Source organism: Strix aluco, chromosome 2, assembly GCF_031877795.1.
Source record: "Strix aluco isolate bStrAlu1 chromosome 2, bStrAlu1.hap1, whole genome shotgun sequence".
Classification (NCBI taxonomy): domain Eukaryota; kingdom Metazoa; phylum Chordata; class Aves; order Strigiformes; family Strigidae; genus Strix; species Strix aluco.
In genome coordinates, this window is record NC_133932.1 from 69,061,028 (window position 1) to 69,086,433 (window position 25,406).

At 42.9% G+C, this 25,406-nt stretch overlaps 1 protein-coding gene across 1 annotated transcript in view; it reads right to left on the minus strand.

Moving 5' to 3' along the window:
- The window catches only part of ST6GAL2 (ST6 beta-galactoside alpha-2,6-sialyltransferase 2), a 56,084-nt gene extending 44,374 nt beyond the window's left edge, over positions 1 to 11,710 (minus strand). Inside the window, exon 1 of the mRNA XM_074815167.1 lies at positions 11,651 to 11,710. The gene's annotated coding sequence lies outside the window, so the exon portion shown is untranslated. The remainder of the gene's footprint in view (positions 1 to 11,650) is intronic.
- Positions 11,711 to 25,406: the final 13,696 nt, after the last annotated feature.

Consider the following 25,406-nt stretch of genomic DNA (forward strand, 5'->3'; position numbering starts at 1 on the left):
GAAGATATTGCATTTCAAAGAACAAAAATATGTTCTGTTTAGCGAATCTGAATGAAAAATACAGTTTCAGTTTATATCCCAAAACCACAGTGGAACTGATGTGGTATCAGATATTACTTTCTGAGAAACGTGGGCAGTGGGGAAATGAGCAACGCTCCTGTTGCTCTGCTGTTACTGACCACACTTCTGCTTTATAGCTGTTTCCAAACGGTTCTGGGGGGGTGGGGGCAGAAATCACATATAAAGAGGCTGACTTCAATCCAGGTAAGGAAGACTTCATAGTCTATCACATATACTTACTGGGTGCATTCTGCACTTCTAATACAGTTTTGAGTCATGAAACTCCAGTAGCATCCTTCTAACAGCTTTATTGTCTTTGCACAGCTGTATCATTGTCTGGCTGTTAATGTTCCTGCCTCATTTACTTAAAATGTTAAAAGTGAGTAAATAAGGAAATAATATAAATGTTTTAACGGGGGATATTTTAAAGTCTCATACCTTTAACTACTCTTTAGAAAATAAGTAAGCAAATTCAGAAACAGGGTTAAAGTGGCACTATCAAAATGCAAACTACTGTAGAATGAGGCCTTTACTTTCTTGAGCTTCTTTCTTGAGCTGGATCAGATATCTATCTTAGCCACGCTGAATTTCTCAGCAGTCAAGGCTATGAATTACTATTGGCTGCTTGACTGATTAGACATGGTACTGGTATGCCTGAGACCTTCCAAACACAGCAGGGGTTATTGCAGCAGTAGACAATACTATAATATTGCAGTATTACAGGCTATGTAGTTTTCTGTCCCTTCTCTCAGCTTGTGCAACGAGTTTATGAGACTCCTTGGAAACTTTCATCTGCAAGCACGGGATGGAGTAGCACCAGTAGTAACTCAAAGCTTTCCAGCTCTGCATTCTGAAGAGCACAGACATACTATTTCTAGAAATGCCAAGAAGATAAAAATTCATTGAGGTGATCTCCTCCACTGGGGCCCTGCTGACTGGAGAAACCATTCAGGGAGTCTCTATGCAGAGCACTACAGTGCCGTGCAATGATGCTTGAACTAGCTCAGGAATCAAAAGATGCATCCTCATATCTATATATTTTGCTTTGCATTTCCTCTTTGATGGCTGTGGATTTGGAGCTATCACCACCTGAAGAATCCTCAGGGTGCTTTCAACTCTTTTATTTATCGTTTTAAAAAAATAAAGAGCCTCTGCATCACATACAACAAAAGCAAAGTTCCAGCTGTGCCCTTATTTATCTCACGACAACCTTGCAAGAGCAATGTATATTCCAGTGACTGCAAGGCTTAATTATTTTAATTCCGTGGTCCAGGAGTTTTCAGCAGGGTTTCTCTACTGCTTCCAGCTTTTGCAGACTGTAGCAGTATATATGATCACTGGTTTAAGTAGCTGTGATCACATTACACCCACCCCACACTCTTCTCATTGGCTGCCTATATAGTGGCAGATTGATTTTTAGCTGGCTCCGTTGGTCTTTTTAGGCTCCTAATAATAAAACGCCTGAGCAAAGAGAAAACCTTCTGATAGTTATTTTATGCAGACACCCTTTTTCAGGAGTTAACCCATGATAATCTACTACATCTTGACAGACAATTGTATGTTGGGTGTGGGGTGTGTTAGGGGAGAAGCAGTAACCTTCCTCTGCTACAGCTGCTAACACCAGTACAGATGGCAAACAGGACAAAGACTGTGCCTTGCACAGACATGGAGCACCTCCTGGCCTCATGGGCTGCAGAACTCAGCAGGTGCTGGGTGATCCTGCCTGAAAGAGTCCTACCAAACACTGATCAACACCACCTTGTCTCTTCCAGGAGCAGCAGCACCTCCTAACTTCTGCTGAGTTTCTCCTGGAGCTTTTAAACTCAGGCCCGGGAAAGAAAAAGACAGTTGAGCATCGACTTCAAACACTCTCAGCCCCTGCCTCGGGGTGAGGGCTCATTCCATTTTGACATCTGTTCCTGCCCTGCTCGCTTTGTCTATAAAGTGACTCAGTCAAATTAATTCAGTGCCTTTAAATACAGCATATTTAGAGACTTTTGCTCATTTGGCTCCATCTAACCATAGCCAGTATCTGCAATGGTATGCTTTGGTCTTCACATCATTCAGAAAACAGTACCCAGAGCAGAGAACAGGGCTGGTGCACAACCAGGTGTCACTCCTATACCAAATTAAGTCACAGCTAAGGTGCCCTTAAATAGCACTTCTATGTCCACAATTGTTTTCTCTGTTTTTTTTCTACTGCCTATCTGAGATTTTGCGATTTTGGCAGCTAGACATTTCAGGCTACAGATGTTTAGACACAATGAAGAGCAGCTCAAGAGCACACCTGGAGAACACTGATCCCAGTCTTCAGCTATTGCCATCTTCATGGCTTTCCACAGCAGGAGCTGCCTCTAGGGAAACCCTGAATGACAAGATGGCCATCAACCAGAAACATTTTTTGCCCAGAGGTGAGAGTATAACTAGGCCAACAGAGACAATGTCTTCTACCAAGTAGAGAGGGGGAAAAGCTGTATTAAGCAGTGAGCTCTCAAACCAGACACTCCAAAAAGTTCCCCAGTAATAGTCAGGTGGGATTAGGACTTCAGCTATGACTCTTTCTCCCATGGATATAGGGCTAATGCTTCTGCCTTACCACATATGCTTATACACAGCCATGCACAGTTTGGCTCCAAGCTATACTGCTCTGAATTTATCCTTAAAAAAAAAAAATCTAAAATAAATAGCAAAAATACAATCAGCCGGAACAAGACATAACAGTGAACAATTACAATGGAATGAATATCAACTATGCAGAAATATTTCTAATGGAGAGATTAGCTTTCTGTAACAAACTCCAGTTTTAACCTTCATAACTTCAACAGAGTAAAACCCAATTACATGAAATTTCACAGTCATGGTCTTGTGCCAAGGAAAGCTTCTCTGGAAAGTCTGAGGTAGATCGGCCAAGGCATCTTGGAGATATGAGAGTTCCAGAAAAGTGAGGTGTTCTCCATTTCTTGGACTGTTTCCTAATTTTTTTTGGCTCATCATAACTTAAAAATGGTTGGCTTAGACATTCCAAATTTGCTTGGCTACTATTGGTGCCTTTGACTAGTTGCAGGCTATTTTATTACTAAATGTGGGTTTGTGCAAATTCTGAGCACTGCAGTTGTTAACACCACATGTTGGCTTGTACATACCGTAGGCAAGCCAGCCTGGCCCACTGCAGGCTCCTCACTCACCTCATCAACTGTGCTCAGGAGGCAAGCACCAAAGCTCAGGACTCTTCCGTCAGGTCCAACTGGGTGTAAGAACTTGGCCGGACTTTACAGTCTTCATGGGGGAGCTACATTTCATCAGGCTGAAGAGAAATAGTCTCAGGGTGCTTCTAAGCCTTGCCAGTACCAAAGTGCCCCTCTTGGAAAGGTAAGCACACACCAGGCACAGATGGTTTCCTCCCCAGACTTATTGTCATCCTCCCACTATTCCTACAATTCATACATTGCCTTACTCTCTGATGTGCCCAAAAGTTTTCCCAGGGAACGTTCACATAACTCCCAAGCACCCCCTCCTTCATGGACTACTGATCCAACCTATTTTCTTTTTCCATTTCCATTTCCACAATAATTGCAAGCTCTGTGTTGGGGTCCGGGTGCTTCTGCTGAAGCTTATTCCCTCTCTCTGGTCCACCCCCTTGGTCTCCAAGGCCCTATTCTAGACTGGGAGCCTCATACACATAGACACAACATACCTATTAGACTTCTGGGCAGGAAAACCCAGGGGGAAGATCTCAGCCCTCAAGAAGCAAATTTCCCCTGAGCAAACTAAAAGCTTTGATGAACCCTGGAAAGACTGCGGCTAAGGAATTCGCTCCTGGTGGGGACTACTCTGTTCACAATCTTGATTTTGATAACGGATACTATGGCAACCTCATGTATCTCTTGACACAGCCTTCAGCATGGTCAACTACTTTAAACAATTCTCCTTAATCTTTGATATTTCCTTTAACAATGACTGTCACCTGCCCAGCTGCCAGGAAAACAAGCAGTGCACAGCTGATCAGTGGTGGAAAACATGAGGACATTAAAAACACTTCTCAGTGAAGTATGTTTCTACACAGAAAGTGCCTCAGTTAAAGAGACCTATTCTTTTTGAGATGCACACATGCATGACTCCCATTCACAGGAGCTATGCGAGTGCATCCAAAGTAGAATAGGCTTGAAAGTGTCTGCATTAACCAAACATTGATCCCACACAGAAGTGACTTTTAATAATGACACATCCTTCGACCTACTGCCTCTTACTTTTGCTCTTCAGACACAAAAGACTTTGCAATGACGACCTCACCTACATTTAAAAAACAAAAATGGTGATACGAGCACAAAAAAAAATCTATAAAATATAAATTATCTACCTATTAGATAGTAAGAACTGCAGTTTTTCCACATCTCTTACCCAACTGCATATTTATCAGAGCTCTTTTATTTGTACCGGCTTCAGATATCTGTTTTGTCACCTTTTAAATGCAGATAATCTGCCTCAGAAGTTTGCTCTTCTCAGGAGACACCATGCAAAGATCAGCCAGGTTTTACAAAAATATACAGTCCTGTGCTGGGTCAGCACAAACCTGCAGAGCGCCAAGGAAAGCTGCAGGAGGACTTCCCATGGTCTCCCACAGAGCTCCTGCCTTCACTGCCCTTTGGGAAGGGATGCTACTCCGATGCACCCCGCTCCATCTCGCCAGCCTCCGTGTGAGCTAATGAAAAGAGCATGAGAAGGATCTGCATGCACTTTCCTCCCCCTCTCAATCCACAGAGGGCCAGTCACAGTCTGACCCTAACTTAACACTCAGGCTGTAAACTTACTTAACACTTGTAGAAGAATTTATTTTTTTCATACATACTGATGGCAGCATATGGCCCATCGACAGGTTTATTATTGTAAGACACTTTTTCCACCAGGTTATAGTCTTTTTTATAAACATATGTTTCAGCACATAATAAAACCCCCAAGAACTATTTCTGAAACATAATCGCTATGCAGGCACTGAAACTACTTTTCAAGGTTTGTCAAGATAATGAAAGAAACAATCTTTTAAGGGACTTCGAGTTTTCTAAATGTCTTTTAAATGTAAGGGTACTGAGTTATGCATGTTAAACAAAACCAAAAAAAAAAAAAAAAGAAAAAGTGAGTTCTCTTTGTTAATGCCACATTATTCTCCATTTTGTCAAAGCAATCATTTTTATACTTAGTAAAACTTCTCCTTACGCTAAGTAGACCTTTTAACTGCGCTTTAAATCAGAACATGTGTTTTATGGGTGAATGATAAGTTTCTAAAAAAAAGGTCGCATATTATAAAGAAAATGTCAACACCACACCGCTACAGTCATGTGAACTCATCAGTGTAAAACCACCTCTTGATATTTTGTGCCCTTCAGCTGTGCTAATAAAAGGTCTGTGTGTGGAGTCGAGGTAGTTAGATTGTAGCCTTGCATCCATCTGCAAGACTATATCCAAGTTAAATGTCTCAAAACATGTCACTGCTTGATTTTCCTATAAACCACACTGGTGCTCTTAAGAAATAAGGTTTCTTGTCTGTGCAGCTATAATGCAATTTCTATGCTTGCACCACAGTCTTTAGAAAAAAAATAAATCACATAGCATACACTGCTTTCTTCAAAAAAACCCTGCACTCCTCTCAATGCTTCCTCTATAAAGCCTCATGATATATTTAGCCCAAGCAGTCTTTGTTTTAAAACCAGCTTCTTCAATACATCAAAATATGACCCAATCCATGTATGTTTGCTAGGAGCTTTGTTTCCTACCACCAAAGTTTATTGTTTCCTGTTGCAAGGAGCCTGCAGCTGGAATACAAACTAGGACTCACAGGGGTCTAGACCAAAGCCCACTTAAAGGCAGTACAAGACCTTTCACTGATTTTACAGGACTAGGTATCAGGTCTGTAGTTCACTGAAGACACTAGAGGCCTTCCAGACTGTATGATACAATGCATTAAATACTCCTGAACTGCTAGAAAATAATTCTGCAACTGCCACTTTGAACATTTCGTTGGTATTTAGGGTATTTTGGGGGAGAAAAAGCACTTCTCTGTGTGTGTCCCCATGACACTCCCTGCAACACATATATGTTTTAAGACACTGGAAAAAATAATCACTTACCAGCAGATTTGAAGCTTAAAGAAAAAAAAAATCCCTAAGTTTATCATAGGCATACTGTTATAATTGGCATGCATGGGCTTGCATTTAAAGAAAACTCATTTGTTAAAATTAATCACCGACTTCTTGGCCAATTTGTCAGTAACTAGCTATCAAGTCTGGACATGATTAGCTTCACTGGGAGATAGAGGGTGCCCTCTGTAATGCTTCCACAGGATGGAATCCTAAACTCAGTGAAGCCTTTGAACATTTTGCAAGCAACTTATTCACATGGAGCCAGGACCTCATGGATGCTGCTGTAAGCTCCATTTTTTTCTGCTTTTACAGATGAAGCCTTTCTAAGAAAGACGGGCCAACAGCTCCAACAATAAAACGCGCTCTTTCTCCACCAGCAGACAGAGCACGATTAGCAATCACGGATCCCTAGACTGTGTTTGGAAACACTTAACTGGCAGGATCGGTTTGAGGCTAAGATGAGGCGTGATGTGCTTGTTAGCCACTCTAACGAGTCTTTTCGACAAGGGGGCTGGCTCCGCTCATCTAATTGCAGCGGCTGCTCCTATGATGTGGAAACCTATCTATTAGAAACCACATTTCACAGGTGACAAAACAGCTATCAGATGGTAACAGCTTTCATTTGTTACTGACCTCCATTCCCCGCTGCAGTGTACGGGTGAACAGCCCGATACCCCATTACCGGTCCAGAGCGAAACACCCCTGCTCTGTGTAGTGAATTATAAAATACCTACAACATTTTTCAGATTTGCAATGCATTGTGTTGAAAGAGCACTTTGAACTAGCATCTTCTTATCTAGGAATCAGCCTCATAAAAGAATGTCAAATTCTGCACTACTCAGTTATGCAAAGACTGAGGGCATTTTGGACCATGATTGTAGAGCACATCACTACATTTTTATACACAGAAGGTATTTACTTAGGTCCCTGTGCCTCAAACAAAGCATCATGGGCAGAAGAGACTTGGTATTTTGTAGAGACAGGGTCAGAGCTTCTGCTGAGGGCCAGACATGACAGTGACCAGACCAAAACTAGTCCTTCCAGTGATGGACTGAAATGCAGCTCCACTACCAAAATTAAATACAGAACTTGGCATAGCAGAGCTACTTCAAACTGAGAATCCTATAAAGATCCCTCATCAAATTTTACACCCCCTGGACATTTGGCTCCATCGATGACATAATGGATGCACAAAGCTGCAGAACGAATCACCCCATCTCACCGAGTCCTCTTCATCTGGTGGGCCACATATCTTCCACCCAGACAGATACGTATCACAAGGAAAGAAGAATCTTTCCACAGTTAACAGTTCACATGATCTTGTGTTCAGTCCCCAGAGAGCACTTGCAGTCATTTCACAACCCTAGCTATAAACTGCCCTAATCTCAGTATTTATACAATTTAATACAATAAACAGTGGACTGTACAAAACCTGCGGTGAATCCTACTCTGAGGACAACCGCAGACCTATGCAACGAATAACATTTACTTTACATTTACATTTAGATTTCTGAAGAGCAGTCTTCCAGAAAGCACAATGCAGTAACACACACAACCAGCCGTACGTTCACATCCCAAGGAAATGTAACAGCAACCCAGGCCACCATATCCCAGAGCCCAGCTCTGCTCTACTTCCCCAGCTCCCACCAAACCTCTGGCTGTCTTCAGCAGCGTGGCCTCTCCAAAGCGACTGGTGTCAAAGAGGGCTTTGAAGGCCTGTAGACCAACAGGCTCTGTCAGAGCATCTGTCAGTAGGAAGTTCCCAAGGTCAAGGACCCTCATCAAGAACACTGGCAACAGCTCCCTGACATTTAACCCTTCAAACATTTATCCTTATGGAAAGAGCCAACCTCTGAAAAATGCATACAACAAACATTTAATGATTTTGGCATACTTTGCTCTCAAGGACAACTACTGAAGCACTGTTTCTAGTCTGTGTAAAATTTTCAGACCAAATAAAAATAAATCTGAATTTCTTTACAAAATTGCTTTTCTCAGAAGTGCTACTGATCAAGGAAATAATTTTTCTATGGTTGCACCATAGAATGCATCTAAAATATAAAATGTTCATAAACCCAGTAAAAATATCAGGTATTTTTACATTATTCTCAGGTATAATATGGTAGTTGCAGTCAGCCTTTCATATGATCTTGCACCCTAAATATGACACCATGAGTTCTACTGTCTGAAGACGGCATTTATTACAGAATTAATATATGTGATTAAGCACATGAAGAAGAGGTTTGCTGTATCTGAACCTTTTATTGTAAATTCTTTGTGGAGCATCCCATGCCACTACTTACATTCTTAGAATCATTTTCAAGACACACAATGTCACTGCAATAAACACTCTTAACTTCAGTAATCATTTAAAAAATTTCAGATAAAAAATAATTGCAGCTTTCCAATTTGTGTCATGGTTTGGTGGATACCTAAATATGAATGATAGTTTTAAGGACGTTCAAAACATATTACCACATGATGGCTCACAGAACAATTGCTCTGAATTACTACCAGCAAAATCACAATGCAACTGCTTTTAGTTATGCAAATTTGAAATGCAGTGGCAGGACTGCAAATGAGAGCCTAAAAAGTGCAAAGTTCAGGGAAAAGCCATGCATGCAGCTGCTCCAAAAATAACCATGGTCAGATAAAAGTCTGAAAGCAATTATTTGGGCTGAATATTGTACACAGACCACTGCACTAAGCTTCTATAATTAAACAAGACAAAAGTTCAGATGGTGCCTAATAAACCATTTACTACATTAATTATATTCAAGTGTGGCAGTCTAATGCTTGGTAATAACTAACAACAAGGGAAATAATTTAAAGAAAAGTATCTGATGTTGTAAATTTCTTTCTTTTTCAATCATCAGTACCAATGTTACTAGCCAGTCTTTCTAACACACTTCAAACGCATGAAAGGGATACTGCTTAGTGTCAGGAAGAGCTATTTAAGGGTTGTAAAGCTTTAATGTGAGGAAACCAGCAGTCTTACTCGACAAAAATTATTTCTGCACTATGAAAGTAGCAGCCAAGACAGATTTTCCGTTCCTTGAATCAAGTCCCTACGCCTTTGTTCCAAAGTTACGGTGTCATGGGGGCACCCATTTTTTTTGTAGCAGCAACAGCATCTCAACAGATCTTCGCAGATCAACAGATTTCCCACTGACCCTGTTCCCTGGATTTGCCTTCAAACCAATCACATGGCATTTGCAATTTTAATAGTGTTTACAGCAATGACTTATCAAGATAATTAATATTAGAGAGGTATTTAATATATTTTGGCTTCTTTTAATGCCATTAGTAGCTAAATACACGGAAAATGAGCCAACACCATATGCCCAAGTACTTCTCTGCAGACCGTCAGCCAATTGCTTAGAAAATACAGGGAAGTACCCAAAACACAATCTGAAAATTACTGCAGAGGGATTTGCATACAATTTCTGATGGACCAGTAGCATTCCAACAACTTAGGTAAAATCCAGCATGTTCCACTAGTATATGCAGTAACTAACATACACAGCATCAACTCACAATGCAAGCGTTAGGATGCTACCAATAGGATGCTGTTTTATCTCATTTCACTAATCTGAAATAGAAACAAAAAATCAAATTCTGTAGGATTGCAATTATTTTCTATTTTGGTTTCTTAATTTTAAATCTGGAAATACTATCTGCAGATTTTATTTATGCACAACTCTATGTTTAATCTAAGAAGACATATAACAATCATTTTGCAGATTTCAAAGAAGGACAGAGATAAGGTGAACGTATAACTTTACCCGTATGTCTTTCCACTGGGACGTTTACATATGCAATCCTTACATTCCTTTAAGCTCCTTTTATAAAGTTTTTATAACACTTTCCCTATTGTTTGCCCTTTCTTTTCCTTTCCCCAGTAGAAAACATCACAAAACATAGATGTAGAGGTCTGCAACTTCACAACAAACCTCTAACATTTTGTATACATCCTTCAACTCTGAGTGTGCAGTGTGGACAATGCTGGGAAATCCTGTCCTCTGCCTAGATGAACCGTACAAGAAAAAAAGGAGTTCTCTGACTACCACATCAGGAGTTGTGGAGGTCCTAAACTCCATCACAGACGACTTCTGCCTACAAAGAGTTCAAAGTCTTCACTTACAGGATCTCAAATCCAGAACTTTCACAGCAAATGGCAAGCAGAGCCCTCCCTGCTTCAGCAGAGGTGTCTGCCAAGATGTCCCTTTGTTATCAGCTGTAGAATCAGTGCCGAATATCCTTGGGTTTGAAATACACAAGCAGGACCTCACTTCCAGACCCTTTATCACAGCTTCTCATTCAGCAACAAATAGCACATCTTTTCCCAGTAGCGCAGCTTTTGGTCTTAGCAAGACACACACAAGAACAGTGGGTAACCAGGATTTCCAATCAAACCGTATTTTAATCGGAAAGCGCATATGAAGGAAAAATACCTCTAAACTATACTTCAGCTTTAAAATAGTAACAAAAACCCCTGTCAAAAAAAAAAAAACAAAACCAAAAAACAAAAACCCAACCTGCAAGAGCTTCATCTTTAAATGGAAAAAATGTAGTAATTCTTTCCCCATATTCAAAAGCCCCACACTATCAAAACCAGCTGAATCACTTTTGCATGAGTTTTCCAAACAAAAAAAGATATAGACGTATATATGTATTACAATTACCTGGATGCAGACACCACGCCTGGCAAGTTTCATTGCAAAGGGTTAAAGTTCAGAAAGTTTCTAAGACTGAAAAAGGAAAATCAGATTGAGAAACGAGCAAAAACCTTAACCTTGAGGTTTGCTGCTGCCTCCTGCCTACCAACATTTCTCTCCACATGAAGAAACGAGATGACTAAATCTTACTCCAACAGTTATCAACTAAATTACTTGAACGACTAACCTAAAGTTTTTTCTAGTACCAACTGAAACACATTACCATGACAGAATAAACTACAAATGGTAGTTGAGTATTAGAGATTATAATGTTCCTGATGTAATACATAAGCAGACCACAAAAGTGATCTACACTGCTTGTTAAATTCGCAGAGACCTTTTTTTTTTTCCCCTTGAGAATATCGATTTTTATACGCTAATGCGACTGCCTAACTATTTATAAACGCAATCTGCAAAAACAAATACAGAACTAATAGAATAGCCTTGAAAACCAACCACAAAAAAAGGTCTCATTTAAATTCCTGGAAAGCACTGCTTCTCTAAACATATCTATTCAAGCTCTCTTGAGCAGGCGAGCCCTCCTAAAAACACACACTGCATGCTCCCCGCCTGAAAACTGTTAAGCCAAGAAGCCACTAAGCTATGCCACTGAGAATCCATATGGCTTCACGTATAGGATTCTCCTTCCAGCAAACGCTGCACAGGAGAAACCCTCCCCCTCATCCCCCCCAAACCAAACCCAAAAGCGCTTTCCGCCCGGGGCTGCCCCCCACCTACCGCCGGGGCGCTCAGGGCTCTGCGGGGCGCCTGCCCCCCGAGGTGCGGCAGCCGGGCCGGGGCGGGCGCTCCGCCTCGCCGCTTCCCACGAGGCGCCTCTCCCCACGCATGGTGGTGGGCTGGCGGGGCTGGCGGGGCTGGTGCCGCCGCCGCCGCACGCACAAAGCGCAGGGCGCGGGCAGCCGCCGCCGCCGGGTGGGAGGCACCCCGGATCCCGCCGGGCGGGCGGCACCCCAGATCCCGCCGGATCGCCGCGCCACCACGCCGGGTGGGTGACACGGGCAGCGGCGCGGCGCGGCACCGCCCCCCGCCCCCCCGGGGGCGCTGCCCACGCCCCCCCCGCCGCTGCCTGCACACGGCCGAGCGCCCCCTGCGCCGCCGCCCGGCCCCTCCCGGGATGGGGAGGGGGGGGGGTGTGAAGGGAAGGGAAAGGGGGGGTGCCCCCGCCCCCGTTACCTCGCGGGCGGAGCCGGGCGCTACGGCGGCGGGGCGGGAGGCTGCGCTGGCTGCCGGGCGGAGGGGGCCGCCTGCCTGGGGCCGGGGCCGGGGCCGCGGCGGGGCGGACATGGCGGGGCTGCCCCGGGGCCGTGCCGCGCCGTCCCGGCTCATTGTTCGGGAAGGGCAGCGGCGGGCGGGGCGGCCCCGGCGGGAGGGGCGGGCGCTGCGGCGGGAGGGGGCCACCCCGGCGGCGGGGGCAGCGCCGCACCGTCCTCCGCATGGGCAGAGGGGGCTGGGGGCAGCGCCGCATCTTTCTTGCGCGGGGGGGAGTGCGGGGCCGGCGGCAGCGGGGCACCTTCCCCCGGAGCTGGCCGGGGACTGGGGGGATGCACCGGGATGGGGAGGCGGTTCGCCTTCCCCCGCATTGGCGTGGCGGGGCCGGGGGTCTGTGGTGCTCCCTCGGGGGGCCGCGCCGCACCCTCGGGGGGCTGTGCTGGAGAAGTTGAAAGCGGGAGGTGGCGGGCGGAGGCCGGGCCGGCAGCCCCCTCGCCTCGCCTCGCCTCCCCCGGCCTGCCGAGCGCGGGAAGCGCCTCCGGGCTCCGGCACCGCGGCGGCTGCCGGGCTCCGGCACCGGGAGGTCCCTGGGGCCGGTCCGCAAAGTTGGAAGTATGGTCCGTCCTCAGCCCTCCCCCCTGAGCCGGGTGGTGGGGCTCTGGCACCCACGCGGCGTGGAAGCGCCGCAGCCAGCTTTGGCTCTTTTAAGATTAGGCTCCGTTAATTAAGGAAATATTTTAAGCTTAAAGGTCTCCTGAGAAGAAACACATTAACTCGCTTGGGGAGCGGGTAGGCAGGCGGTGCGGTGCGGGGCTGTTGGGTCAGGCAGCACAAAGGAGAGGAGCGAGCAGATAGGTGCTAAAGCAACTACGGTAAATACTCCCGCACACCGCTGGACCCAAACGACACCCATCGCCCCTGTGTCTATCCAGCGGCACGGAGAAAGAGAAGTGTTTGCAGTGCAATCGTTGCTATCCTTTCTCAGCTTGCCGAACAGCTAAAAATACCTTAAAGTGTATTTTACTGCCTTTGTTCAGATTGAATAGTAGTTTACTTCGCAAATAGTCTAAGTAAGTCTTCACTTACAAAGAATCAGTACCATGATAGAAAACCTTTATTGTGCTGGATCAATGCCTAAAGTTAAGCATCTTGTGTAAATGCACCTGAGACTGTATCTTCTTTGTGCCCGTATTTGTAAGGTGTAAGATGATGGGAAGAACATGCCTGCAAAAGGCATGCCGTCAAAGCTGTGGAACCCGTGTCGAAATCAAAACAATTAGTACTGAAGTAAAAAGATGCCATTTGCTAAATTAAGAGGTAACATCACAAGGATGTGGAAGACAAAGTACAATCAAGAATAGGTTAACAGTTTGAAAAATATGATTGTTGAAGTAACACTCCATGCCAAAAGCAAATAATGATTGTAAATGCCAGAGAAGTTCATCCACTTACTTATTCCATTTAACTGAGAAGTTTCATGAATTGCAAAGCAATTAATGAATAAAAATAATATTTTCCCCATCAGCCTAGGACATTGTGAAAACAAATTTCAAACCTAGAGCTAATTTCTTAAAAAATACACCAATTCGTAATTTATCAAAGTGATATGATGTGATGCAAATGAGTTTTCCTACATACCTGTGATAAAGGCAACAAAAAATGCGATTGAAAGGGACTGCCATGTAGATATATCCACAGATTGGTTCTGCAGGCACACTGCTGCTTGAGGGATAGTCCTGTAGAGCATTCTTTCAAATACCTAAATTTATAAACTCAGTTAGCAATGAAGGTATGGATATTTTCCCACTAATTTTTTGCCCAGGTTTGCTGCATCTGTCTATAAAATGATGTTCTGGCTCATACAATAAACCAGCACATGTCTTCAGAAACAAAGTGAAAGGTAGATATTGCTTATTCAATTTTTGAATTTATTTAATTAAAGTAGGAATCTAAATTTGTAGAACTCTACAGACTTTTCCATCTGTTACTATTTTAAAATGTGCTGTTCTTTAGCATGCTCATTTTTAATATACTAGTGAAATAGAATTTCAATTTGGAATAGAATATAAATGAATAGCATAAATTAAGTGAATATTACAGGGAAGTTGGTAGCACTAAGATATTCTACATGGGAAGCTGAGATAGTTTAAACACAGTGTCGGGAGAGCTTGTCACATGAAGACTCCCCTCTCTTTCAGCAAAAGAATTCCAGAATGGATTGGTGACAAATAATGCTGGTTGAGCACAATTTTTATGGATTGCAGTGGGAGTCGTCCCTACACACACATCTAAATGTAAAATTTATCTGCAGAAGGCAGGTAGAGTTAGGCTGCAATCCAGTAAGGTTTGCTTCTGCCTTTGACATTCTGCTTTTGGCTTAGACTCTGAACTCCAAATGGAAAGAGCTCTGCATCCTGTATTTCTGACTATTGGCCTGATTCTGTCTTCAATTTCAGCAGTGTAATGAAGAACAGCTTTCCTGGAAACCAGGAAAGTGAATTAGGATAAGGTCTGTGAGATCAGCATCAGGCCCCCATGATGTCAGAGCAGCCCTGGGGAAGGGTTTGAGATCAGAGGACAAAGTAATTGCTGGCAAGTCCAGAACGGTAAAAGAATTTACTTTCACACGTTCACAGCTTGTCTTTTATATAAATTGATAACAATAGGGTAAAGTTACACACAGTTGCTGTTGCTTTGTTATTGAGTTTGATGACTGGTATAGGTGCATCTATCACTTTGTTTTGTTACAGTGTTAGAGCAGTGCATATAAATAAAGGGGATAAATAACCTAATTTACTATGAGCAAGAGTCACAGTATATTAAAAATGGCGACACAAAGAAAGCTTTTGCCTCTCCTGAAAAAAGTTACATAACAGACCTTTGTAGTCATCATTTAAAATGGCAGGGTACAGTACACACAGATCCTTAAAACCTGGGCACAAACTCATTCAACCTTTTCAAAATATAACCTTGGCTAATATGGTTCCACTGATGTAAAAGGGATTTTTACCATTGACTTTACCAAAGCTGAGTTTCAGCCAACTAATTGCAATTTTCTTTCAGAACTATTCTGGTTTGGAACAAAAGAGGTGCTCTTAAGGTTGTGTTAAGGAGTAAGCCCTGGGTACTAGCAGATTGTGCATCTCCCACTTCTCATGATTCCCGAAGATAGTTTTCTGCCATTAGTCCTGGAAGAGGCGTGTTACGTGGGTTACGTACGGCTCTCTTTCTGCAAACCCTCAGACAGCTTGAGGGTGCATGCTGTCCCTGTTTGGGGCAGGGAAGGAAGGAGCATGCTGCAGCCTGTTGCCTGCAGCACTCAGAGGCAATGAATCTCCTAGGTCTTCAGCAGCGCTGCCTCCAGGTACGGCTCCTCTGGCCGGGCATTCCTGTCCTGCTGCACCCAGAGGGACCTGCAGTCATCACATGCCGTGTTCCTCGTTAGTGCTGAACTGCCTTTTGCTTCTAATCATCAAGCAGGTTTTTAATAAGTTGGAGTTACTGCTGTTGGCTACTGCACAAGTCAGATACGTTTTGGTGGTGTAGTTGTTCAGATGCAAACGTGGATTTAGGATCGGAGCCTACAGAGCTCAATTAACAACTCTCCCTTAGGAGAGAGTGTGGCCTGGTTTCTTTTTCTCATATCATCTTGTGGCAGGTGCTTGGTAGAATTGCCTCCCCTCCAAAGCAAGCTGTTTCTTTGCCCTTCAGAAACATCCTGATGAAATTCTCCCTGACTCAGTGACGAGGTGGGTTAGTTTCAGATGCGTACGTGCATTTGGCTGGGCTCTCCGGGCTTGTCGCATTCTGGCTGATGTGTACGCCTGTGCATGTACAAGGTGTTTCTAAGATCTCCTTTTGCACAGAACAGATGGAAAAAAAAGAAGGGGGGGGTGTTGGCCAGCATGACCTAGATCATCTCTGAGTATCCAGCTGCATGTGTGTCTGAAGAGCCAGGCCAGTTGTATATTAGTTGCATGTCTCGATAAGGTGCAGTAGGATATGCAATGGGTGTGAATTTGGAGCCTGCCACCAAGTATAAGCGGCACCATCTCTGAAGCAGCTCTGGGACTCAAAGATATAAGGGACATAATTTCTTTCTAGTTTTCTCTCCTCTTGAGGAAAAGTGCTAACTTACTGCTGACTTGACCTGTATTAATAATTCTTATCCTTCAGTGCTGGCTCAGGTGTGGAAGCTGGTAAGCAGACACAGCCTATTCTTTGCTTTCCTCCCGCTCATATTCACCTTAGGAAGGAAGCACGGACTTCCATGTCCAAAGCATGGACTTTCAAGCAGACCAGGGTCACCTCTCCATTTACTTCCTTGCATATGCAAAGCCACTCTGGCTGAGTCACGTCCCATCTCTATGACTTCTCATCAGGGAGCCAGATTCATAAGAAATGGTAAAAGGCTGAAATGAAAAGACAAAGGCACCTGGGCTATCTTCAGCTTGGATTTTTCTGCCAGTTGTCACATCAGGCAGAAATCATGCCCAAGCTTCAAAAAAGGTGAACTTCAGCTGCATCTGTAAAACAAGCGGGTAAGATGGTGAGGACTTCAGTGTGAGCAGGTCGAGGAGCTCCCTTCTGTCCCCTCTGGTGCTCTGTCCCACCAACCTCTGTTGACGTCCTCCTGCCTGTGTTTCTGTGGCACTGCACGGACATTATTAGCAGAGTCACACTGTTAAAGTCACAAACGTTGTAAATCTCGATCCTTCACATTAACGAGGTCACAAAGCCTTCACAAGCAAAAGACTGTAGCATCCTAAGGACATGGGCAGTAAAACGTTCCTAAAGGCTAGTTGCTTTGATGAACTCAAACAATGATCTCATCCACTTTTCTGCTGAAGTTCTGGGAGCTTCTGTCCTTTTCCCCCCAGTATTTATTACTATTAGTGGCATTCATTGGGTGCTATGTGCCTTGACTCCCTGTCAATTTCCTTTCAAAGTTGAGGATGCTAAAAAAATTTGCAGCCTTCAGGCAATTTTCATTAGAAATCAGTCAGTGCAAAACTTCACTGGAATTCAAAACCTGGATATTCTGTATATGTAAATAAGATGTGTTTTGGAGCAAATTTTATACACAAACTTACTTAGAATTAATCTCTGCCTTCACTCTGTGCGGTTGTGATTTATGGAGGCATTATTGATGAGCTGCAGTGGGCTGGCTCTTTGATTGGAAAGGTTAACTGAAATAAACATGTTTTTATGTAGCAGGTTTTCAGAGAAAAAAATGTGCCACATCTGCTGAATCATCAAGACAGGAGAATGGAGAAAAAATTTGGTTTTGGAACGACAGCTTTCTCAATGTACAGTTGGGTACTTTCCAAAGAAGAAATATGTATTTGCTGGGATGGCATTATTAGTAGGGAGGCAACTCCCTGAAACCCTTGCAGACAGATGATAGCCCTTTCTGCCCAGCCTGCCTGTGCCTGCTTAGAGGCAGCCCGACCTGTGCAGAGAGAGGTCAGGGCGGCGTGCAAAACCAGAATTAATTATTTCAGGCCAGGCAGCATGTGGTGCCGCAGCAAGTTGTGCACCTGCATGGATGAGGAGAGGCATCTTCTGTTTTGCTGTCGCTTCCCCTTGTCTGACCTCCTGCCGACCACTGGGGAGTTTTGATTTAGGGCCCCTGTACCTGTAGGGACCCTGAAGATACTTCAGGCTGTCCTGATTGCCACGGCCAGCCTTCACCTTCATAGATCAAAGGTTTATTGGATGTAACTGAAAGGTCCAAAAATGGTGACCCTATACTATTTGATTGAAAAGCTATCAAAAATTCATCCTCAGTGCCTGTTCCTACTGCAAGTGTCCCTCCTAGTGTTGTCTGGCCACTAAACACAGGCACTTGCTGTTCAAGGGCAACGTGCAATGTTCCCGCAGGCAGAGAAGTGTCTCTTCAATCAGATGCAATTGAGGGCAGGATTCATAGCCTGAAGTGGGATTGCAGCTTCGCAGAAGTCACGTACACTGGTTTCACCTGGTTAGGAACCACCGAAGAAAGTTAGTTTTCTGACAGGAATTACTTTATACTTCGAAAATGGGTCATCATTTTCTTGTTGATTTAAAATGCAAGGGAGCTTTCCCAGGAGTAGCTCCGTTGCTGGTTATTCATTGCTTCAGAGCTAGTTTTTGCTAGTACACTGATTCATGTAACTTTGTAGCTGGACTGGGAAATGCTGCCTTGCTTTCTGCTGTACATAGCCTAAAAAAACCCCCACAACTCGATCTCTGCTGCAGGGGAGTGCAGATAGATCAGTGTAACAAAGCTGTTCTCATCATGCATACTTTCCAAATGCTTTAAGACAAAGAAATATGAACAGTGCTGTGGTTTAATGGCTACATTGCATACATACAGGCTATATATCGTGCTTTGAATATGCAAATACATTTTTAAAAGACAGTTAAAAACACTGTACATGGGTTTTAGCCAATTACTGTCACAAAGCAAGTCAGCAATTTTTACCCTTCACTGTTAATAGGAGGAGTTGGCAAAACCTGTTCCTATTTTGCTTTGGTATTTTCGGATCAGAACTTTACAGAGCAAACATTGCCTGGTTTGTTTAAATAATAAAGGCAGGAGTTCTGACGTTAATCTGGGAAAACAGCTTTAAGGCTGGTTGATTTTGTGTTCCCCACCTTTTTGGAGACACGGAAGATGCCGTACAACTTTATTCTACTTTGCAAGGCTCTTGATTGTGTTGCAGTTACATCTGCAAAGATGTTAAATATGTTGTTGAAATTGGTTAAATAGAAGCTGTTATATGAAAAATGGGAAAGTAAATAAAGGCATACAAGAAAAGCTGTGTTTTGAAATGGTGTCACTTTTCTGCAAGGAATAGGCATTGAAAAGACAACTTTAATTAAAGTCTTTATTTTCCAGCACATTTCACAGTTTAAAGATAGTAAACAGTAAGCAGTGTTTCCCACTTGGTGATAAAATTTACTATTTCTCTGAAAAAAAAAACATTAAGACCATTTTGTGCAGGGAACATTCTGCTCCTGTGTATAGCACTGGGTATACACAGGAGCAGGATTGTCCTGTTGTCAGGAGGTAGGTGGCATTTGGGCATCTCTCACCACACCTGTAAGCACATATCCCTTTTCCTGATTCTCTTGCCCCAGCTGAAGTTGCCCCAGTCCCCGTATTGTCTTCCTGAACAGAAGTGGACTTTACTGTTTCTCAGTTTTCTATGCTCTTGTTGAAGGAAATGGATGCCTGTCTCTCTCTTCCCCCCTGCCCCGAAACCTGCCCCTTTTATCTTCCAAACTTTTCTGCAGCTTTCTTGCTGTGCCAGTACCCTTCTCAAATTTGCAGTTTGCTCTGAGACAGAAATCTCTCTGTTTATGGCAAGGGTTGGGAAAAAGTGTTAAAATGTCATTGAAAAATGTGGAGGCCAATGTTTGAGAAGCATTGTTTTATTTTTCCTGTTGTTTATAAGGAAATGGCTCAGGTGGAGGCAGTTGTGGTTCCAGTGTACAGGGCAGCTTCCACCTCCCAAACATTTCTTTTAGCCACCCAGGAAAGGTGGTAGAGAGTTGGGAAAAGGGAATTAATGTTAGCCTTGGCTGAAAAATAGAGTTCTGGTTTGAAAAAAGAGAAGAAAAAAAAAAGAAAATGTCAAGACTTTGTTCTTCATTGAAGTGAAACAGAAGCCTTTTGAATAAGTTCAAGGGAAAACATGCTTCCAGAAGAGCCCGTCATCGGCATACTTCTCTGGGATGTGGAAGATTTCAGGTGTATGTTCTTACTCTTCTTCAAGGAGCAGACACTTGAAATCCATATCCCAGTTGGACATGCCGTGACTTCTGGCTTGCCTCTAGTAAATGCTTGTCTTTCCCTCTGGATTTTGAACACGTCTTGAACTGCGAATGGAAATTTCATTGAAACTAATGTGCTTCTATTTTCATTAAATTGTAATTTTCTGGAAAAAATAACAGTTTGAAAAATTGTTGGCAAGATCAACCAAGCATATATATCTCTCAGAATAGAGGGGATGCTAAAGACAAATATTTGGGTCCAAACTCTGTCCTCAGCTTCAGTGGCAAAATAGGGGTGTGACTGAGAGCAACATGCCCTTTGATTTGCCAGGGAAGTAAAGCATTTCTCCAACAACTGAATTGAATATCGTGTCCCTTTTAATACAGTGATGATTACACGACACTGTTTATTCTTCGTTTTTTTTTTTTCATCTCATCCATCATTCACAGCTCAGATTTCTACAGTGATTTCACCAAGTTGGTTTACTGTACAATGTAAAATGAAAGTCAAATTAATTTCGCGCTCTACCCACCTCAGTCTGATTAACGCAAATTAAATTTTGTGCTAATAAGACTGAGTGTGTGACCATAATTGGAAAGCCTTGAGTTCCTCTAACTGCAGGGAAAGTGCTGTTTTCCCCTGCATCCTGAAAACATTTGAATCATAACGTCTGGGAAATTTGCAACAATTGATGGTATCAATTTTGGGCCTCCATATAAAGTTTATGCTGTTTCTCATCAGGGACCATGAATGCTTATCTATATCAAATTGCAGACCTTGGAACATTTGGCCCATCTGCCCGCCAGAGGAAGACTAAAGGAGCAGTGACACGCACCTAATAAGGGGGAACTGCTGAACATCTGTGTCTCTCCATTACTTAGAAATCCTCTTGGGTCAATAACTGGCTGCTATACCTTAAATAACTGGACAATTATTTGAGTCTGTTACCAAAGTCTGAACAGGTCAAGTTAGTGGGAGGTGTTCCTAAGGCAGGGATCGTTCACCAGCCATTTATTTGGAGAAAGAGTCAAAAACCCTGGAAGTGAGAGCTGAAAGTCTGGCTAGAAGGGAAGGCAAGGCAAGACAAGGCAAGGCTTGGCTTTGATCTAAAGATAAAGAAAGCTTCAGAGTGGTAATGAAAAAGTATGGTGAATGTGAGTTTGAGTTTGTAGTCCTGTTCCATTTAGATCTACATATTTCTTGTATTTGCTAAAGCAAAGAGTGGTTGTTTTCTTCAACTCCAGCAATGTCCTCTTGCTCCAACTATCACCTGCTACTAGGATAAGAAAGTCTTAAACCCAAAGTAAAACTACCACAGGCAGAGTTTGGGAAAAGGGTGACTTAAATTCTGGGACTATGGGTGAGCCTGGTATCAGTGAAGTCATGCACCTGTGTAAGACCAAGCTGCATTTATAAGACCAAGGAGATGTGCCCAAGTACCTGGCACCAGAGATGCTGCAGGAGGACACTGAGATTTAAATAATGTACAAGCACATCAATCCTGTTGGAATACAAACAAAAGGCCTAGTGAGTGTCAAACAGGATGGGAGTAGTTGTAAATATACCTGCATTATAATGGAGCCTCTACAGTTCCTGACGGGAATTCATGGGGATGTATATCATCCATGGGCTACCTTTCTAGGCAGCAGGAACATTATGATTGCACAGCAAGTTTATTAAGTATGAAACAAGCCAGCAAACTCTTTAAAAAGCAAAGTGTCTTACAGCATACTGTCCTAATGAAGGATTTGAGAGTCAGAAATGTCACCACTCACCAGAGAGCTGTTCAGCTGATGCTTTGAAGTCAAGCCCCACTCTCTAGCCCCGGGATCAATGGGAATTTGCTATTATTTTCTACAGAGGCAGGACCAAACTCAGAGGAGGCAGGATGAAACGCCTAACTGGAAGAACTGTGGCACCACTTTTGTGTGTCTATCAGGTCTGAATTTAGTTTTAGCAATATAAAATGGGCTTCTCCTATTTGTCCTCTGTCTCTCTGACAAACAGCCTTATAAAGTAAACATTCAGAAAGCAGAAAGAACAGATTGTACATGGCTCTAACAACAACATGTTTTTGGTCTGACTGCCCCATAATATATGAAAATAAGACTACAAAAGAACTGCAAATAAGACAAGGGTCTGAGCACAATCTAGCTTACTTGTACATCATTTCTATTGCAAAATAAAGCAACGGGACCTGGGCTTGTGTAGCAAATAGCCCTAAATTTCTTCCCTCCTTGATGCCGTGGGAGTATAATTTAGCCAGGGAGTACTGTCTGTATGTGACATCATCTTGAAACAACAGCTTTAAAAATGGGGACAGGTAATATTCCCCATTAATTATATTCCACATCTGTAAAGCATATACACTGCACTGTGGATAAATAGAGCAACCTTTGGCAGGGGGCTTCCTGAAGCCAGGTTTCTCGGTTACAGTTTTCTCATAATTTTGTACAATGGGAGCAGATTGGTCTCTAGCAGTGGATGGAGAAAGGTAGAATTTTAATGAGGTATGAGTGTGAAACAAAAGAAGGGGGTTCCATCTCCCAGTACTGTGCATTGTCACACGCCTTTGTGGAAGTCAGCTTTAAAACCTGGTGTCTGAACACGTAACATACATCCAATGTGCCAACACCAATGGATGCATCTTTTTTTTTTTCTTTTTTTTTACTCTGGGTATGGGGAGTATTTCTGTTTTTGCAAGTAAAACACGTGCATCCAGGTACCAAGGATGGAGTTGCAATACCGGTAGTTGTGGATTGACATGCATATGGTTATTTGTGATTTGATTTTGGTGTCTGCTGAGCTCTTGCTTTAAGACTTATGTTTGGCTGCAGCAGAACAAAGGCACAGGGAAATGTCTTCCAGAGCTAAAGATCTCACCTGAACCATGGCAGACCCTTAGAGCATAGAGAGTTTTTTCCAGCACACAGGATAAAATAGGTCCCAAGCACGGGGCAATGTCCTTCTATTGATCTTAGTGGTTGCTGTTATTCAGCAGGCTGCTACAAGCCAGTGGTGCTGTCTCAGAGCCTGTCAACCTGTGGCAAGGTTGCTCTTTCCCACAGCCACACTGGCTAGAGAGGAGGCTCCAAGTCACATTGTTCTTTTCCAACCTCACACTCTTCACGCTAAAGCTGGAGCATGAGGCAAGGATAGACTTCAACCCACTTAGGCTGTGGTGTGCTTTGGAGTGGTTTGTTTGGCCTCAGTAGATAAGTCACAAATTTTCTTGTCATTGTGGCTGGCTCTTGCTATATTTTCAGCCTGAATGTTACTGAAGGGTTTTTTGAACTGGGGATGTGACTGGGCTTTTAACAGCCTGTGGCATAAGGGAATATGCATTAAGCCATTGAGAATATTTCATCACAAAGAAGCTTTTGAAAGAACACGTCATATACACCTGCCGAGAAGCATCTCAAATAATTGAGTTGATGATAGTGGAACGAGTAAAGTGTTTGTGAGAGAGTGACACCACATCCAGCACACAGAGGACTAGCATTATAATTAATTAATGCTCACAGACGATTCCTTAGCACAGATGCTATGCTTTTCTGTTCTTCATCCTTTGACAGGGGAATGCAGGGGAGGTGAAAATAAACAGTCAAATGCTCTGTCTTTTTTGTCGTGTCTTCCCTCTTTTTAATGCCTCACACAATTGGTGGTTTCAAGGTCACTTCATTTACCGATGTTTCTCTATCACCAGCAATACCAATTTTGTACTGATATGAATCAAAATACACTTATTGTAGCACCTCCTCTGGATCCCTTACATCCTCTTCTTTCCTAACAGTGGTAAAATAATAATAATAAGATATATTAAATGAATATAAAATTAAAATTTGCTTAAAGTATGTATTTTAGAGCCCTGATATTTAATGAGAAGCCATATTATTCAAATAGGAATAAAAATATTTATAGATTGTTTTTTTTCAGATGGTTTTGCAATACAGCCAGCATGGGTAACATATGATGAGATTCCACAATCACTTCTCCCACACACATATTGATGGAAGCCCTCACAGCCAAACACGATTGCATACATCTCTTTTTCAATCTGTGCGTAGGTTATTACTGTAGAGGTGGAAGAGCTGCATACATAAAACACTCACTGCCCTACCCGCAGTAACAGAGCCACAAGTCATTGCTTGGATGCATCCATCTGAATTTTTATTAGTCACTTCATTTCAATGAAAGTGAATTCCTGCCAGTATCCCACTGAAACCCAGTCTTCAACAGATCTTAGTGTTACCAAGACTTCTGAAAGGTAAGGTAAAAACCTGGGGAGATGAAGTGCCAACCCTAATATCTTTCTAAGTTGAACATGCAACAACAGTAGCACATCTTGCTGCCAATTTCTTAGGGTTATCCTAAACTGAAAGAACAGGATGTTAATATTTTACTGTGATGATGCACTTGTTCCTTTCTCAGCTGTCTGGAGCATGATGCAGATTTGCATCATGTTGTATCCTGGCAGCCTGAAGTTCTCAGGTATTTAGTACAAGAATGGCAGTTTTATACATCCTGAATATTGGGTCCATATGTGTTTGTGCATGCAGTGTGCTTGTGGACACACTTAACATCATGATTAGCAGTTCTGTCCTTTATCAAAAAATCTCTGGTTGACATCTATGCAAGGTTTAAGAGCTGTGACAGCTTATGGACTTTTGCAAGCGTTATTTTGACTGCTGCATTGGAATTCTGCTTGCGCTTTGCAGTGGCACTTCGTCCTAGGAATTATCTCTACCAGCAACACCTGGTCTCTTACTGACAAGGTGACACAAGTTCTGATGCAGTCTTTACTTTCCTTAACTTTCTTCTTCACTAAAGCACCATCTCTTGTTTCTTTGCTACCTATGCATTCTTTTGCATTGCTCTCATTTTGCAGAGTAATTTTTCTTTTACTCTGGCAGCATAACTTCTTGTGACAGCCACCCACTGGGTTTATGGGTTCTCATTCATTTGCCACAGACTCTCCCTTCATTTAGGTGTACAACCTCCACATAAGATGCATACACTGCCAGCTATATTTTGATTAGAAATGGATTTTAACAGCACTTGCATCATCCCAATAGTTTTAGCAATGCTTTTTGCCTAATTTCAGTAAACCTGAATTAATTCTTATTGAATTTGTCTCAAAGATAGCCTACTATTGGATTGATTTCATCCCTATCAATAAACACAGAATCCTCTATTAACAAACCTGTCATAAGCCATTCTGTTAGTTCATTTTGGATCTTGTACTGAGTCATTAAATTCATGGCTTGCCAATACTGGATTAGCTTTTTGGAGAGAAAAATTTAGATATTCAGCTAACATCCAGCCAAGTACTATCCATGTTGCTCTTTCTCCTTCCTACTCAGGTTAACAAATAAATTTGTAGTTCCTTCTTGATTGTGACCTCCAGTGAAATGCAAGTTAAGCTTTGTCTGTTGCTTGAAGTCCTACTGCTTGTCAGAAGGGCTGCCTTTCTGTCCTCCACCTACAGTAGGCATGGACTCC